Below are 19546 nucleotides of genomic sequence, written 5' to 3'. Positions count from 1 at the left end.
GACTTAGGCTGGTCTTTATTTTGCAAAAAATCAGAATAATCTGGGGATGTACAAGTTTGAATATCACCTGCTTATCATACATTTCCACTTACTTTGCAGAATGCTTGTTCTGTGTAGATTATTTTGTGAATGTGCAATACACCAAACATGCACAGGGTACTCTTTACAAAAGGACCCTAAAATACCAGTCAAGTTATTGTCACTAAAGCACAAATACAACCATGGGATTGTAGGATCATAGGAGATTGCTAGGCTATCGACCCAGGGGTCATTTTATGTCTAACCATTTCATCCCAGTGTAATACCATAGAAATGCTATTCCATAACCAAGAATTAATTTAGTATGACTGTCCACATCCAGGAGGGCTGTGGGCTCTATCCCTGATAAGAAGTTACAGTGCTCCATCCAGTCGTGCAGGTTCCTCTTGAACAGTGTCATACAGGGTGCTCTGTTTCACATGAATTGGTAGCCTGTTCCAAAGACACGACAGTCGCTGGGAAATAAATCTGTTCCTTCAGCATGTCCTATTTAAGGCACAGGTCATATTTATGGCCCTGGAATGGGTAGCCCTAGTCCTGTTTGATTTACAGATATGCAGCAAGTTCATTAGGTTTGGGTTTTAGATTGTGCTGTACGATATAGTATAGTGACCGGGACTTTAGTCTGTCTGTGAAAGGCACATGCTGGAGCCCCTTGATCTTCTTTGTTAGAAACCTCTGAGGTCTCTCTAATTGCTTCAGGCACTTAGCACGGTACATGCCAAATGAGGTGTTATATTCAATTATGTGCCGGATAAGTGCAGATTATTGGGGGGTTATAACTTCTTTTGCTCTCAAGGTGATGCCTTTGCTAATCAAGTGTGCTACATAGAAAGCTTTCCTTACTACAGTAGACAGATGGTGATCCAAGTTAAGGTCTCATTCAACTTGTGATCCCAGGTCCCTTCCCACTTCATGGGTACTTAAGGTATTGTTGTTGATTTGATAGTGTGGGAGGACATTGCTTGTGCTGAAGGGAATGATGATGCATTTCTTTGCATTCAGTTTGAGACTGTGACTAAGAAACCAGTAGTTGGTCTGCGTAAGACCCTCCTGGAGTATACTGGACATAATTTCAGGATTTAACGATTGCACCTAGTTTGCAGTCTTCTGGAAATGTGGTCAGGCACAACCCCTTAGTTTTGGCCTGAAATTTTGAGAAGTATATACCTACATGAAATAAAAAAAAATAGAGAAAGAAAGAAAGTGGGTCACTTGAGGAAAAACTGTGGCTCGTTTGATGTGTGGCAAAATAATCCTTGTTACTTAAAACAAATGCCAAAAGAATAAAAATAATGAAGTCTGGAACACCACGCTGTAAAAACGTTGATTTATTGTAGAAATTCAAAAACAATGTTAGCGCTTTCAGGTTCAAAACCCTTCCTCAGACATTACAATGCATTAAAACCCATAGGTGTATTTAAAATAATTCAATACCAATCAAATTTTTGTAAACTACCCACCTTTTCTTTAAAGCTGGTTTAAGGGGAACAACCCCATTTAAACCTGGAAGCCTGTCATCTCTCTCATTATACTCCGTTTCATTCACTAAATCACCCCCCCTTTTTGATAATTTTATTACTTGCAAAACCATAAAGTTAAAGGAGTGATTCTTATTATGTTTAATGTGTTGAAACAATGCATTATGTATATTCCCATTGCAAATAGCTGACATATGCTGTAAAATTCTTTCTTTAAGTTTACAATTGGTCTTACCTATGTAAAATGAGTGACATGAAACACAATCAGCTAAATATACTATATCTCTTGTATGACAATCTGCATATCCTTTTAATGAATATTTTTTGCCTGTTAACAGGTGTTCAGATATATTATTATTCCTAATGAACTGACAAGCTTTACAGCGTCTGCATGGAAATGTACCCTGCCGTCCTATACATTGAGTAGTATTTCTTTGTCTGACATTACACAGAAGATCCTTTAAGTTCTTTCCTCGCTTAAAGAAAAACTGAGGTGTATCAGTCAAGATATCGCCTAACCGGTCATCTGTTAATAGTACCCTCCAGTTCTGTCGTATAATGTTACATACCCCTTGTATATTATTACTATAACATAAATTCACTCTAACAGGTTCTTCCATTCTATTTGCTCTGTGAAAATTCACATTACAGTTTTTCTTAGAAAACCATGGTTTTACCCTCTCCTTTCTCTCAATATTACTTAATTCTAGGGCAGGCTCTATGGTCTTTTGCGTATATCCCCTATTAATAAGCCTTTCCTACATATTAATGGATTCATTGACATAGTCAACATCCCTGGTGCATAATTGTGATGCTCTAAAAAATTGATTCTTTGCTATGTTTTTAAACATGAACCTAGGATGCATACTGTCATATGCTAATATAGTGTTTTTCCAACAATCCTTTCTAATAATCACAGTGTCTATAATGCCATCTTCTTTTTTTTTAAGATGAACATCTAGAAAATCTATCATCAAATCTGAATGTGACATACTAAATCTTAAAAAATCTGTCTTGGATTCCAAATAATGCACAAATTGGTGTAACTCCTCTACTGATCCCACCCATAAAATAAAAATATCGTCCACAAAACGCACATAATATTTAAGATGTATTCTCCATCTGTGGACTGCATTAAAAATATTCTGATGCTCCCAATAAGCAAGAACCAAGTTCACGAAGGAATTCGCACATGGTGTCCCCATCGCGATGCCCTTAACTTGTCTATAATAAGAATTTTCATACATGAAAATATTGTTACTCAGTATGTAATCCAATAATAATACAACTTGTTGGACCTCTTCCTCAGTCAACACTGATAAATATCTAGCATAGCATTGCACAGCTTCTAAACCATATGCTTTCTCAAACACGGTAAACAAATTTACCACATCCATGGTTACAAAAATCAAATCCCTATGACCAGTACTGGATCCCAAGTGGTCATATAACCCTTGTAAAAAGTGAGTTGTATCCCTCAATACAGTATTAAGTACTGCAAGGCACTTCTTCAACTTACACCAGACCCATATCGAGGCATTTTCAGTTGCCCATTGAAGCCCTGAGACAATTGGTCGTATGGGAGCGTTCTCTAAATTTTTGTGTATCTTTGGCAAAGCTTTAAATAAGGGTACTACAGGATACTCAACATAAACAAACCTAAACACATCTTCTTTTAACTGTTTGTTTAGTTTATATGCTACCTAGTTTTCTTTTACTTATCAGCCCTACTATTTCAATCGGCATAAGTTGTTTGTAAGTACGGGTATCACTCAATAAATTTAAAACTCTTGAGTGGTACCGCGGACTGTCCAGCACCACCACAGTACCACCTTTATCCGCAGATTTTATTATTATTTCAGTATTGAACATAAGAGCTTATAAAGCTCTTTTTTGTGAGCTATTTAAGTTAAAATATTTAGCACCTGACTTTGTTCTTAAGTAATCAACCAAATCTGCTTCACATAGATTCAAGAAGGTATCAACTGCTGTGGATAGTGGTGGGTTAAAAGTACTAGGTTGCCTTAGTTCAAATGCTCCAAGTGCTTGTGAAGAACCAAACAACTTTTTAACTCAACATTTCTTGCAAACAGTCTCAGATCTAATATCAATTCACTATAGTTTGAATGCATACTCAGAACAAAAGACAATCCCTTATTCAATATGTACAACTCAGCCTCAGACAAGACATATTTGGAAATATTATAAACATTACATACATTATCAATTGTGTTATTAAAATAGAACAGTCACCATCAGAAGTCATAGGGAAACTTTCCTCCGTTTCACATTGCGATTCTGTGACGTGCACCTCATAAAGTTCCCCTTCTTTTTCACAGGGGTGGGTAAGGTATAAAAAGAGTTATTAAAAGTTTTTGGTCTCGCCCCCAAGGTGTTTGCTGTAGAGAAATTCATGTTCGTTGTTTTAGGCAACATGGTAGAAGACGTGGTAGCAACATCCGCTAACTTAGCAGTTTCACTGACTGTAGGACAGAGCGATGACGAACTAGATGATGTCGTTGCACATTGGTCAGATCCATTTCCATCTTTCCTGCCTCTGTTCTCGATATTTAAGGTGGAACAGTCTCCTCTTGTATCTCGCAACTGTACATAGGAGTTTCTAGAGGTTAAACTAGTATTGGTCTCTCGTGTATGTTGAAAATTGCCCCTAGGCCAGGTGAAGATTTGACCCTGGACAAAATCATTAAAGTCTCGGCCCAATTTCTTTGTTTTTATCTGCTGTGACTTTAAATCATAGCTGGCAGCAGAACAATACAAGTCATTAAGCCTGGATTGATGAAAGTCTTCCTTAAACCTCTCTTTGAGGTCTTGTTGTTGTCGTTGAACAGATGCCACAAGATCATTCTAAATAGGTAAAAAATGGTCCAAAAGCAAACATAAATAGGAGAAACTAGTCTCCAAGTTTATTTGCTGCCATTTTGCTAATAAGTCAGGGTATTGCTCATCAGAGGTAGGCATACAGAGTACACGCATGCCTCTAGGTATTATTTTATAATGTACTCAGGCTTCAAAATGTAGTTGTTGCCACTGCAAATGCTTCATTCTACATAAATCCTTCTCAAACTTGTTGATACTGTCCATGAATGAAACATCAATTTCCTCACCTTCACATGAATCTAATTTGGCAGTATTTAAAGTAGCTAAGTTTAAACTCAAGGGAGGATTACTTCCAATTGATGTTATCCGTTTCGCTTTTTGTGCAACAGATGTCATCGGTGGATGATAGTCCAATTCAACTGCAGTAGATAATTCAGCCATGTGTGTGGAGGCAATACACAAACAGTCACAAAATGCAAAAAAAGTAAGCCTACCACACCAAAGTCCAGACTCACAGTGTCAAAAGCCAAAAAAATAAAAACAATGAAGTCTGGAACACCACGCTGTAAAAACATTGATTTATTGTAGAAATCCAAAAACAATATTAGTGCTTTCAGGTTCAAAACTCTTCCTCAGACATTGCAATGCATAAAAACACATAGGTGTATTTAAATCAATTTAATACCAATCAAATTTTAGTAAACTACCTGCCTTTTCTTTAAAGCTGGTTTAAGGGGAACAACCCCATTTAAACCCGGAAGCCTGTCAGCTCCTAATTCAATGACCCATTTAGTCTCATTATATTCTGTTTCATTCACTAAATCACCCCCCTTTTTGATAATTTTATTACTTGCAAAACCATAAAGTTAAAGGAATGATTCTCATTATGTTTAATGTGTTGAAACAATGCATTATGTATATTCCCATTGCAAATAGCTGACATATGCTGCAAAATTCTTTCTTTAAGTTTACAATTGGTCTTACCTATGTAAAATGAGTGACATGAAACACAATCAGCTAAATATACTATATCTCTTCTATGACAATCTGCGTATCCTTTTGGAATCCACAACAGATTTTTTAAGATTTTTTAAGATTTAGTATGTCACATTCAGATTTGATGATATATTTTCTAGACGTTCATCTTAAACAAACAGAAGATGGCATTATAGACACTGTGATTATTAGGAAGGATTGTTGGAAAAACACTATATTAGCATATGACAGTATGCATCCTAGGTTCATGTTTAAAAGCATAGCAAAGAATCAATTTTTTAGAACACCACAATTATGCACCAGGGATGTTGACTATGTCAACGAATCCATTAATATGCAGGAAAGGCTTATTAATAGGGGATATACGCAAAGGACCATAGAGCCTGCCCTAGAATTAAGTAATAGTGAGAGAAATTAGAGGGTGAAACCATGGTTTTCTAAGAAAAACTGTAATGTGAATTTTCACAGAGCAAATAGAATGGAAGAACCTGTTACAGTGAATTTACGTTATAGTAATAATATACAAGGGGAATGTGACATTATACGACAGAACTGGAGGGTACTATTAACAGATGATCGGTTAAGCGATATCTTGACTGATACACCTCGGTTTTGCTTTAAGTGAGAAAAGAACTTAAAGGATCTTCTGTGTAATGACAGACAAAAAAATACTACTCAATGTATAGGATGGCAGGGTACATTTCCATGCAGACGCTGTAAAGCTTGTCAGTTCATTAGGAATAATAATATATTTGAACACCCGTTAACAGACAAAAAATATTCATTAAAAGGATATGCAGATTGTCATACAAGAGATATATTATATTTAGCTGATTGTGTTTCATGTCACACATTTTACATAGGTAAAACCAACTGTAAACTTAAAGAAAGAATTTTACAGCATATGTCAGCGGCACACAAACAGGATCAGAGGGAAAATAATAAAATAAACTGAAAATGATCATTCTAACAAAAAATCAGTATTCTGCCATGCAAGTCTATGGCAGGCAAAAGACAACTTGGCCAGTGAGTAGTGGTTGCTAAGGGTGGAGGCTCAGTGTGAGACATGTAACTATGCAATAGTAGGCAATCCTATGCAAATGAGGGAAACGTTAGTGAATCCTAGATTTTCCCAGAATGTGAGGCAGGTCCCAAGAGTGTAAGAGTATAAATAGCTGGGCGCAAGACTAGGATATAGGTGACATCATGGGAGTGTGTATCAGGCATACTGTAAGCGGATTTGAGACCTGTGGCTCGAGATTGCTCCTAGGTTAGCACAGCTAAGCCAGGGGTGTGTCTAAGTCTGCCTAGCACACTTTACAAAGTGTAATCGGGTGTGCACACCGTGCACCATGTCCTACAGGAAGAAAAAGGAAGTTAAACCAGGAAAAGCAGCTCTGTGCACATATGAGCACTCTGCGCGGCACGCACACGGGCTTAAACAGGGAGGCAATGGGAAGGGAAAACAGCAGTAGGAAGGTAATCAAGGAGAACTAGCTTAGCTGACAGGTGAAATGTATCAGAATCAACCAGTTACACAGCAGCAGACCAGCCCAGCACACAACTAAATACTATGCAAACACCTTTCCCCCTTGTTTTTCCCAAAAACCCTGCAACACCAGTGTATACAGACTTGAAAATTTTACAAAATGAAAGCAAGAGAAAAAATGTTAGGGGCTGCTTTTGCTATCATAAACCAGCATGTGCAAGAGGCTGAGTGTGGTGAGAATGTGAATGCTGCTGAGCAACCCACAGTGAGGAGACAGAGAAGAATGTACATACCCAGGGTAACCTACCAAGGGCTACATGGTAACCTACCAAGGGCTACATGAGCTGGAGATAGTGGAGCACTATAGGGTGGACAGGGACCTCCTACAGCAAATTGTTGAGCTGTGCCGGCCACACCTCGCACACAGAACTAACAGAGGGGAACCCATCCCAGTGGATACCAAGGTATGTGTAGGTCTAAGAATAGTAGCTACAGGTACCTTCCAAATGCCAACTGGGGATATGATGGGGATTTCACAGGTATCAGCATCCAGGGTACTCCACCAGTTCCTGAATGCCATGTCAGCACATGTCGGTGAGCATGCATATTTCCCCATCACCCATGAGGCGTTGGCCAGCAATATGCATCTCTTTCACCAGATAGCAGAATATCCTGAGGTAGTGGGTGCAATAGACTGCATGCACATATGCATTAAAGCACCACCAGGTGACCGGGGTAGGGTCTACATCAACCGCAAGGGCTTCCCCTCCATCAACTGCCAGGTTGTGTGCGATGCCCAGGGCATAATAATGAATGTGTGTGCTGGCTGCCCTGGAAGCTACCACAATTCCCAAATCTGGCATCTTACGTAGCTGTATCAGAGATTTGCCAATGGGGACATCCCACATGGTCACCAAGTGGGGGATGCTGGATACACACTGGAGCCATGGCTGATGACACTCATCAGAAATGCACACACACCCGAACAAGAACTCCATAATGATGCACACGTACAAACATGAATCATAATAGAGCGTGTGCTTGAGATGCTTAAGTCACGGTTCTGGTGCCTGGACACATCCGGTAGATCCTTGCAGTACTCACCAACTACATGTACCCAAATTGTCCTTGTATGTGCCATGCTACACAATATGATCCTGTGGAAACAGCTGCAGCAGGAACAGCATGGGGCAGGGCCACACAGCCCACCACCGGTGCCAAGGCCTGCACAGGGGCAGAGTGACTCAGAGGAGGAACAACCTGAGCCTGCTCCAGTAGGCAGAAGGAGGCATGCCCAGTATGCCCTGGCCTTGGCCAAGAGGCAATGCATAGCACATGCACTGACACAGTAGGGAGCCATGGAATGACACCTCTCTCCGACTCGCACATACAGTAAAAGGGATGCCAAACATGACACTACCTACGCTCAACCATGTCTAGGGAGTGTACTATGTGCATTCAACATAGGCAGCCCTGCACCACCCCCCTCAATACTGGGACACCCACAAGGTAAGTGACGCACACATGCCAGTCGAGGGGTGCACATACCCAACAACAGTCACAGCCAGCAGGATAGGTGTAGACAAACACAAACAAATGCTGTACTATGGTCTCTGAATGAGCGCCATGGGTAACTACTACCCCAGCCGTACACAGACAGACTACAGCAGGACAGCCAGTTGGATGTCAGTTGTGAAGGCTAGGAAGTCAGAAACTAATATGTAGGGAGTGAAAGCTATGATCTGTAGTACACTGGTATGCCTCTAGTCAGCACTATAGGTAAGACTACAGACTGAAATGGTGTACCCGACATACCAGTATAGTACTAGCAAATGTGTAAAACTGTAAGGTGTGCCCCACCATCCCATGCACACTTATGGTAACAGTCAAGTGTGCCCCCCGACCCCTGTGTAGAAATGCAAAAATGGTTTTGTGCCCCCCCCCCCGCTAAGCAGAAATGTAGCAGCAGTCAATGCCAAATGACTGATGCATACCCTGCAGACACAGCATACCTGTCAGTGTACAGCACAAAGCTCAGCACCGCAGTACAAACCACCTGGACTTCATCCACACATGCAATATAGATGGCCATACTGGGCATGCTCACACACTTAGAGGAATGAAGGCAATGTCAGTCAACAACATACTGAAAGCCCATACTGGACATGCTGACACACTTAAATACAAGAAGGCCATGTCAGCAAACAACAGTGGACCAGACATATCTGGCAGTTGCAGTTCTCAGTCCAGACGCATGTCACTATGCACCACTCCTGCCTTGCATACACAGTGGATAGGAATACAAACATATATGTAAGAACAACACACTATAATAAGCCAAAGGTAGACGAAAATAGATGTGTTGAAGAGGATGACCGTGACAAGGAGACATCTGGGCCTGTCCCACCTAGCACACAGCCAAAGGGCCCCAAATGCATGAGGTGCAAGTGTCACTCATTGCAGATACTAGCCACCAGTATCTGTCAGAATGACGGCATGTTGCATGTGCCAGCTGTGCAACATGACTGTACAAGGAAGATGACACCTAGTAGCTGTATACACATACCTGTGGCATATGACCTTGTGTGTGCCCACATGTGCATGCTAACCCCAACATGAATGTGTTACGGCCCATGCACACACCACCCTCCCCATAGCAGTATCATGACAAGCCTGCTCAGGTCATCCAATGTGAAATACACCTTTGGGGGAGCTGTATCTCAGTAATCCCCATGGTACATCCTATAACTGTGTACTGCTGTACTAATAAATTAGTTAGGTAGTAGTCCTAACCCCAGACTTGGCAACTGTGTGAGTGTGTGTATGTGTGCATGTCTCGGTCTCTGGCTGTGTAGAGAGAAATGCTTTCTAGCTACTGAAATTGCCAATGAGCCAAGGTTAAAACTGCTGATTTATTTTACCTTAGATAATTTCAAATTTAAAATAATTTCTCAAGGCATCCAGGATGTAAGAGGGGGTCCTTCAAGTTTATTATTAGAGAAAGCAGAATTGTTATGGCAGATAAAACTTAATGCATACATGTACCCAGGTTTGAATGACAAATGTTCTATAATGTGTTTATTAAAACTTAAAAGTTTAGAAAGGTGATAATTCAGGTTAAAAGAACACTTGTAACATTCATATGTATATTTACAAAAAATATTCTTAAAAATGAAAAATACACATATACTTATATCTAAGTAATATCATATATTATCCTGGGTTATCTAAGGTTGTATGCATCATATATTGGGTATGTAGGACAAAATTTAAGCCAAAAGGTGCGTGGCATCTTGTACAAACAGCATGTAATTAAAAGTAGATATGTTATTTATATATATATATATATATATATATATATATATATATATATATATATATATATTAGATAGTTTAAATAGATGTTTTATCAGAATTTAATCAATATAAATTGTATATTTTATATTTGAATATTTATTTCATAGGTTTTGAAAGTATAATGTTTTGAGCAAATATGTATATAATTGAATGGACTTGATTTCATGTTTTGAAATTAATTTGATGCTGCAGAATTTATAGTGACAATGGGGCTGAAGTTTTTAATAATAATGATGTTTTTTTTATTAATAATAATGATGATTTTTTTAACAATGATTTATCTAATAATGAGTTTTAAACATCGATTGTTTTAAATAACATTATTTTAATAATGATTTTTTCAAACAATTTATCGTATTTATGAATGTTCGGCAACATTGTTGTTTAATGTATCTCACTTTAAGAAAAAGGTGACGTCTATGAGATACAGTTTTGATGCGAAGTTTATAAAAGGATGTAACAGATGGATTTTTTGTATTTCTGAAGAAGTCCTACAATTGAGTAGGACAAAAAGCATGGTTCATTTTACGTTTAAAATAAATTGGCAGTTTTAACCTTGGCTCATTGGTGATTTCAGTAGTTTGTTTCTTGTGTATTCGTGGAAAAATGCTTTCTAGGCTACTCACACTCAGTAGAGTTCATATACACAACATTGGCAAGGCTGCAGATGTCACGCACCTAGAAATACACCTCTGGGGAAATCATAGTCTAGTAATCTCTGTAGCGTGCTTTGTAACTGCGTCCTAGTGTAGTGTGATAAAGTAATGAGGTAGGTGTTCTAACCCCAGACCTGGCAACTGTGTGTGATGGTGTGTGAATCTGTGTGCCTGACTGAGTAGGGAGAAATGCTTTTAGGCCACTCACACCCCGTACAATACACATACTTGACTTTGTCAAGGCTGCTGATGTCACTCACCTAGAAATATACCTCTGGGGAAATCATAGCCCAGAAATCTCCGTAGCGTGCCTTGTAACTGCGTACTGCTTAAGTGTGATAACGTAGTGAGGTAGGTGTTCTAACCCCAGACCTGGTAACTGTATGTGATGGTGTGTAAATCTGTGTGTGTCTGATTAAGTAGGGAGCAATGCTTTTAGGCCACTCCCATCCCATACAATACACATACTTGACATTGTCAAGGCTGCTGATGTCACTCACCTAGAAATACACCTGTGGGAAAGTCATAACCCAGTAATCTCTGTAGGGCTTCATGTAACTGCGCACTGCTGCAGTGTAGTGTAGGACTATGGTAGGGTTCCATCTCCACCCATGGCAGTTCTGGATGTTTTGTGTGTTGCAATGTCTGTGTATGGAGCAATGCCTCATAAGCTACTCACTCGCAGTACATTTCAAATGCCCTACATTGGCAATCCTGCTGATGTCATTCATTGTGAAGTAACACTTTGGGGAAAAAGTTCTTTAGTAATGTCTGTGGTGCTGCCTATAACAGCTCTATGCTGTGGTGTGATATAGACTTCAATCAGGGGTTCTATACCCACCCATGTCAGTTGTGGATGTTATGTGTGTGTCTCACTATCTGTGTAGGGAACGATGCATTTTAGGCTAGTCACTTGCAGTACAGTTGAATCACCCTACTTTGGTAAACCTGCTGATGTCATTCAATGTGAAATACACCTTTGGGGAAGGAAATCTTTAGCAATCCCTGTGGTGCATCCCATAGCAGCTCCATGATGTAGACCTTGATCAAGGGTTCTATACCCACTCATGTCAGTTGTGGTTGTTTGGTGTGTGTCTCACTGGCTGTGTAGGGAGCAATGCATTTTAGGCTAGTCATTTGCAGTACAGTTGAAATGCCCTACTTTGGTAATCCTGCTGATGTCATTCACTGTAAAATACACCTGTGGAGAAAATAGTACTCCAGTAATGTCAGTAGCGTGTACTATAACTGCGTAGTGCTGTAGTGTAATAAAATAGTTAGGTAGGGTTTCTACACCCAGACATGACAGGTGTGTGTTGTGGGGGGGGGATTTGCTGATTTATTTTATGGTGGCCCTACTATATACCACAATGTCGACCATACAGGGATAACAGATGTAAATTAGCTGGGAGGCTGGGGTGCAAAGCCATACCTATACATGTGACATCAAGGTCAGACAATCCAAGTTAGCAACCCCACTATTACCCAGAGTACACACTCAACACATGTCATATGAACACACATGCCTAGGCAGCATGCAATACATGGGTAGTACACTGCATATTGGCCACTGATAGCTAAGCAGTGATAGCAGTGGGCTACAGAGGGCATGTCACCCTGCCCATCTGTCCAATATGCACGTACATGCAGACAGTGCACCTCTACCATGTTCCCCAATGGACACCTGCACCACCTGTGGTGCCTTCACATGTGACTCACAACAAACATACCATTCCTGATAACATGTCCTGTATGGACAGATGACACTGACATCAGGGAATGCTGTTGGCATGCCATCAATGTAGGTTAAGGGTAAACCTGCTGCCCAGTACCAGTCCCTGCCACAGGTGGCAAGACTGGCACATCCAATGATAATCTGTGTTCACAACTTGGGTCAGACACCCCAGGTACAGTTCCACATGTCACTGTACATGCATGTGGGAGGTGTCCACATCCCAGACACCATCCATGTCATGGACTAAGGAACACATACATGGCATGTGGTGTAAAGCATTGGCCACACACAATAGTCACTCAGGTGACTGGATGGGGGATGCAATACCCACCTGTGTGGGCAAATGCAGTAACTACAGGCCTGATCCACAATGCAGACCATTGTCATGTGGCCTGATGCCAAGGTATACCCATCGTCTACCCTTGTACAGCCTGCTGGCACAGTTGACCACCAAACACCCGTGTAGACATGCACCCATGCATGTCAGAACTGGCACCCTGTGTGTTTGTGTGTGTGTGTTGTATGGTGCGTATGTCCATATCCACACTCACTACAACCCCCAGGGCATACTGAAGCATGCTGTCTGATGTGTGACATCTCCAAGTACCCTTTGCCCATATGGCCTCCGTATGACCGGTGTGGTGCATGTGATGCCTGCACATTGATGTGTTGTGGCAATCCCACTAGTGATGAGTTGCACTCCTGGCCCTGTCAAGTCTGTCAATGTGTGTGCGTCCCTGTGTGAGTGTGCCTGTGTTGATGCAGGGAACTGTACATGCAGACAGGCACGTGTACGACACCTACCATATATCTACTGTATCCCTGTTGCAGATGTCACTCACCCTCACATATATGTTCTGAGTGCTCCACATCAGGTAACCCATGTGGTGCGTCCAATAACTGCATCGAACTGTGATAGCACTACATAGTTGTCGGGGATTTGATACCCTGTGCTGGTAGATGTGTGTCACGAACATGCTTCAGTTTTACACTCTCACCCCTCCCTGACATGTATTTGCCTCTGCCTCCCCCACTCCCTCTCTGGTGGATGTGGGGACCCATGCCTGCTTTGCTTTGGCAGCAGCATGTGTATTTTATGTGATGCTCATGATCAGCTGATGGTCTCTGCATGAATTGTAGCCCTCCCCTAGCTGATTGCATGTGGAACAGCTGTGGTAACAATCCCATTGCCAATTGCATGGAAACACATTACAATACCTAGGAACCTCATGGTGGTGTTGGGCCTTTTCAGTCACTGTGAGCAGGAACTAGATCTGTTGTTTGGCAAATGGAATCCCAGATGGACTGGGGATTCACCTCCAACAACATACACTATGGAAACAGGCCAACAAACAGGAGGGGGAGGTGCCTGGTCTGACTACAGACTGTAAGTGCTGCTAGACTGCATTTGGAGTAATGCTGGTTTAATAGTGTTTGTCTGGATATGCCTGTCGTACATGTAATAACTGCCATGTTAATTCCATGTATATGAGGTATCCCCATCTGCAGGGACATCTGCAGACTGGACAGTGTTGTGCCTATGGTTTCATGTGTTATCCACAGTGCATTCCTCTGTGCAATGGAGATGGTAGTGTGAGGATTGCAGTTTGTAGATGGTGAAGGCTGTGACAGTTACTAACTTCATATTCCTCATAGGACATATGTTGCAACAAACACCGTTACAATGGAAAATATGCAACATTATCACAGCAACATGTCTATACTGGCCCTTTGTATGTGCTGTCAGCCACACCACTGTCAATGTTTGTACATATGGCATGCATGAAGTGGTGCATATGTGCAGTACACCATAAATGGTGTCATCATATTTGATAACAAGCCAGTGATATATCAGAGTGCTACACATGTCATTTACAGTAGGGGTTATATTTCATGACATAAGCTGGACATTCTGTGGATGTTTGTACAGTACTGAGGTCTGTGTAGTGATGGTGAATGTCGGCAGTGTGTGTATTGATAATATGTACTTTAGCCTGTATACAGACTGTGGTAGATGTCATTGTCCTACCTCTCCGTCTATCAGATGTTACATGCTGCCCCACTCTATGGTACCATTTCACTGTACATGTTTGTAGGGCCATACACACACATGTCCAAAACCACAGACAGCCATCAGACCAAACTGTGTAGCAGCCCAGTATATGTAGGGACATTCTGTGACTGGCACATATGAGGATGATGTAGAACAGATAGTCCATATGCTGTAATATTATGCTAGCCTACCATATGCGGCCGTGGCTGTGTTCACATTGGTTGTGGTAATGCACTGTCACACAGGTGTATCTTACCCTGTACTGTGACATGGCTGTTGAGCCTGCTATATATGCAAGTACATGTGCATTCCCCCATACAAGATGTAGGCCAGTGTTGAGCCAGTCTGCCTGTAGCCTGCACAGTGCATTGTTACATGCCTAGCAGCATAATTTACTTAACCAGTGGGATGTCATGTGCAGATACTTGCCAGATGTACTGCTGCCGGGCCTCCCTTAAATGTCACGTATGTCAGACAGACCAGTGGGATGCTGTACAGATGTATGTCAATATCTAGTGGGTAGTATGTGTCCATGGCACCCCTGTACCAGCAGTCATTATGTGTCAGGCCAGACAGGAGTGTGTGACTCCAACACCTATGGTGCCAAATGTATACCAGTCGTTATGTGTTATACCCATCTAAATGGCTGTCTACATCCATATTGTCAGGCCCGGTACAAATGTGGTGTACTAAGGGAATATGTGCATACCTCTGGACTGTACAGGCTGTGTCCAAAGTTCCATATAAAGTGGCCAGTATCTCTGCTACACTCCACTGGGGCATTATATGCTAGTAGCGGTACTTTACAATGATGTCCGTAGGATATTTTATGTTTAACAGAGATTTGGCTAAAACCTAAAACACATGATAATTAAATTATCCCACCAGGTTATAACATATTTAGACTTGGCCGTAAAAAAAGAAAGGGAGGGGGAGTAGCACTTCTTTTTAAGGATGGACTACAAGTCACCTGTATACCCTATAACCCACCAAAGGACAACCATGCTGAAGTCCTTATTTCCAAATTACAGCTTAACTCTAGTAAATCCTTATATATCTTCTGTATCTATCTACCTCCTGGAAACAATATCAGTACACTAGAGGATATTCTTAGCTGGGTCTCATCATCCTTCCCACAAGAAACTATAATCCTAGGTGACTTTAATATAGACTGGAAGTACATCAATACTGAACATCCTACCTCTCGTATTAACCTTCAAGGCTTCTCTCAGACCATTACCTCCCCAACAAGAATAAACAAACCAAACAAAAGAGAGCACTTTGGATTGGATCCTTATTAATAACTACCACCAAACTTACACAGTTGGTATCCTCCCTGATGATGTAAGTGACCACTCCTTGACCTATATAATCAGGCAAAAGTTTGATACCTCTCACCTAACATCATATCGACCAACAAGCAATTTAGCCAACACCTTTTCCAGAGTGAACTCAGTGCCTGTTATTGGTCTCAACTAAAAACCCTCCCACTTGAACAGGCTGTCAAATACTTTAACTCTAAGTTCTTAGAAATCCTAGACCAGCATGCACCTAAACGTACTATAAGAGCTAGGTCCAGACCTGCCCCCTGGCTTACAAATGAAACCAAGAAAAAACTCTTCCTCAGAAATAAAGCCTGGTCTAGGTGGCGAACTACCAAAAATACATCAGATCAACAAATCTTTAGACATATGAGAAACATGACAAAAAAAGCAATTCTCTCAGACAAAAAAAACTTTTACTGTAAAATGCAGCAAACACACCAAAACGATCCTCAAAGATTCTGGGCAAGTATCAATAGACTCCTATACCCAGGTCACTCCAGTACACCAACCCCAACAGGTGCATCACATGAGACTCCTATCCAAATTGCCAATGCTTTCAATTCCTTCTTCACAGATGCTATCCAATCACTAGCCAGTCAGCTAGCTCCTGATAGATCCAGTCTTCTTAACTCATCTCCCAGCTCTCTTCCTACCTTCTGATTACTACCCACCTCAACTAATTTTATCTACAAACTCATTCTAAAACTTAAGCCTTGTACTCCTTCTGCTGACCAGGTCCCAGCTGAATACCTGCAAAAAGCAGCTAAAGAAGTAGCTTACCCGATATCCATCCTGATTAATAGAACTACTAATGAGGGAAGCATCCCTGACATATGGAAAATCTCACACATTATCCCCCTACACAAAGGTGGCAACTCAAATGATTACTCTAACTATCGACCTATAGCCCTACTATCCCCCTTAGCAAAAATAATGGAAAAATGTATTCACCATCAGCTTCTAAACCATTTAATTCAACATAACATACTAGCTGAAAGCCAACATGGCTTTAGGCCATTCCACAGTACTACTACTGCTCTTTTATCTTTTACTGATACCATAAACAAAAACCGCAATAACAATGTTCTCTCTTCCTCTCTATTTATTGATCTCTCAAAAGCATTTGATATGGTATACCACTCTTTACTTATAAATATTCTGAAATCTCTCTCTCTTGATACTCTGGCTGTACAATGGTTTACTTCCTACCTCAGCAATAGGCAACAGGCCGTGCTCTGGGAGAATAAACTATCATCCCACCTGCCAGTCTCACTGGGTGTCCCTCAGGGCTCCATTCTAGGCCCTCTCTTATTCTCAATATTTATCAATGATCTCTACCAAGCTATTCCTCATGCAACCTGCATACAATATGCAGATGATACAACTTTAATCTGTGCAGCTGAATCTTCTTCTGAACTACAAAACCCAACTCAGAAGATATTTAACATAGTAGAGACTTGGTTCTTAAAATGTTGCCTCCTCTTGAATCCCAAAAAAACAAAGCTCCTTCTCTTTACTCCTACTCATAAATCCATGCCTTTAGATTTCTCTGTTATTTCTAACAATGGCACCCTCATATCCCCTGATTCTACCACCAAACTCCTAGGAATTACAATAGACAATAACCTTAACTTCGATACCCATATTAATAACACTATAAAAACAGTCAACAGAAAAATGGGCTCCCTATACAGGATGAAATACTTTCTCACTCCAAAAGCCAGAACTACTATTGCCCACTCCCATCTAATCTCAACACTTCTCTATGCCTCACCAATATACTCCAATCTATCCAAGAAGAATCTTCTCAAACTAACTACATCTTATAATAACATTGCCAGATTTGCTACTGGTAATCCCTTTAGAACTCATCACTGTCAGAATCTAAAACAACTAGGATGGCTTGAATTGCAAAATCAGCTTCATTTTAACCAACTTACCATTGCTCATAAGATCCTCAACCAGCCTAACAACACTCCTATACTCTCAAACTTCATTACTCCGTATAAAAATCTTAATACCTTACGCTCTGCTAATATACTTCTACTTAGTATTAGTAAGGCTAACAACATGGCAGGTAACTCTTTTCTCAAACACAACTGGGAAAAACTGGAACCTTCTACCTAGTGATCTTACTTCACTTCCTTCCCTACCACACTTCAAACAAAAATTCAAAATATACCTTAGAACACACTGGTTATGCCCTTGCACCAACCCTGACTAACCCACCACCTCTGTGACTAAATTTCTCCTAACTCCACTCTGACTTTTAATTCAATGCTCTTTACTGCAAACATTGCAGGAATTGTAAACCTGCATACAGTTATAATCTACCTTACGTGGATATTTTGTTCAATATGTTGTAAATACTCTTATGCAACCATTCTCAGGAATTGTAAACCTGAAAAAAAATTCAATCTACCTCACGTGAATATCTTGTTCTATATTTTTGTAAATATTGTTCTGCAATGTACTGTAAAATGTTTTGTATCAGCTGCTATGTTAACTTGATTGTAACCTTATATGCACTGTTTTGAAATGTAGCCTTATACATATTGGTATAATGAATCTGTCTTGGAGCTTTTCTCCCTGGGCCTCTGCTGAAATGGAAATATATCCAATTGGACTACCCCGGTCAACAAATGTAAAATAATAAAATAAAAATGTCTGTCAGTAGCCAACGGCACACATGTTATAAGCAGATGTCAGCATCCACACACACCATGTCTGTGAAGACAATCCCAATGACAGTAGCAACAGGCTAGTAATATACCTGCTATACATACCTGGCATCCCCTTGCACTACTAAATTGTGCCTGTAGGGGCTGGGGTATGGCTACACTCCATGTCCAGGACATATGGTGGAAATATATGTACACATACCAATCCAGATAGCCGTATATATATAATGGCACATGTTTACTACATTGAATTACCACTGTCATGGCAAGCACCCACTATAAATTCCTACAGAATGTGGCCGTGGTCCCTTCACATTTCCTGTGTGACGGACATCCGTCCTGTGTGTGGGCATCAGTGATACAGGCAGCAGGTAGCAAGACCTCTCACAGGAGTACATGCACACTCAGAGCGGACACATTTGTAGGAGGTTCAGGAACTACAGACAGACTGTGGGTAGAGTTGTGTAATGCTTTGCATAGTACTGGCGTTACAGGGTGTGTGTGTGTGTGTGTGTGTGTGTGTGTGTGTGTGTGTGTGTGTGTGTGTGTACATACTAGTGTACCGTGGAATGCAGTCTGTCTGCATAGGTCACTACTGTGGGCTTACCTCTTGCTGGGCAGATGTATGCATATCATGTGATGTCCATCCACCACACAAGCCCTGTGTCAGATATGACACTGGCAGTGTGTGTGTTGCGTGCTACCGGTACATGGCTACATCCATGTCTATATCTAACCTCAATTTCCTGACTAAGGGTATGTTGCAAACTATTATGTAACACCAGCACCTTGCTTGTGTATGGCAACAGTGTTCCACATATATGCCTGTGCTCCAGCCTCTGTCCCCCATCTACATACCAAGCTCTGCACATTTGTCATGCTGTCAGGGGTTGTGC

This window comes from Protopterus annectens, chromosome 5.part0, assembly GCF_019279795.1.
Source record: "Protopterus annectens isolate FY-2018-M chromosome 5.part0, PAN1.0, whole genome shotgun sequence".
Classification (NCBI taxonomy): Eukaryota; Metazoa; Chordata; order Ceratodontiformes; family Protopteridae; genus Protopterus; species Protopterus annectens.
Note: the sequence above shows the minus strand (reverse complement) of the source record.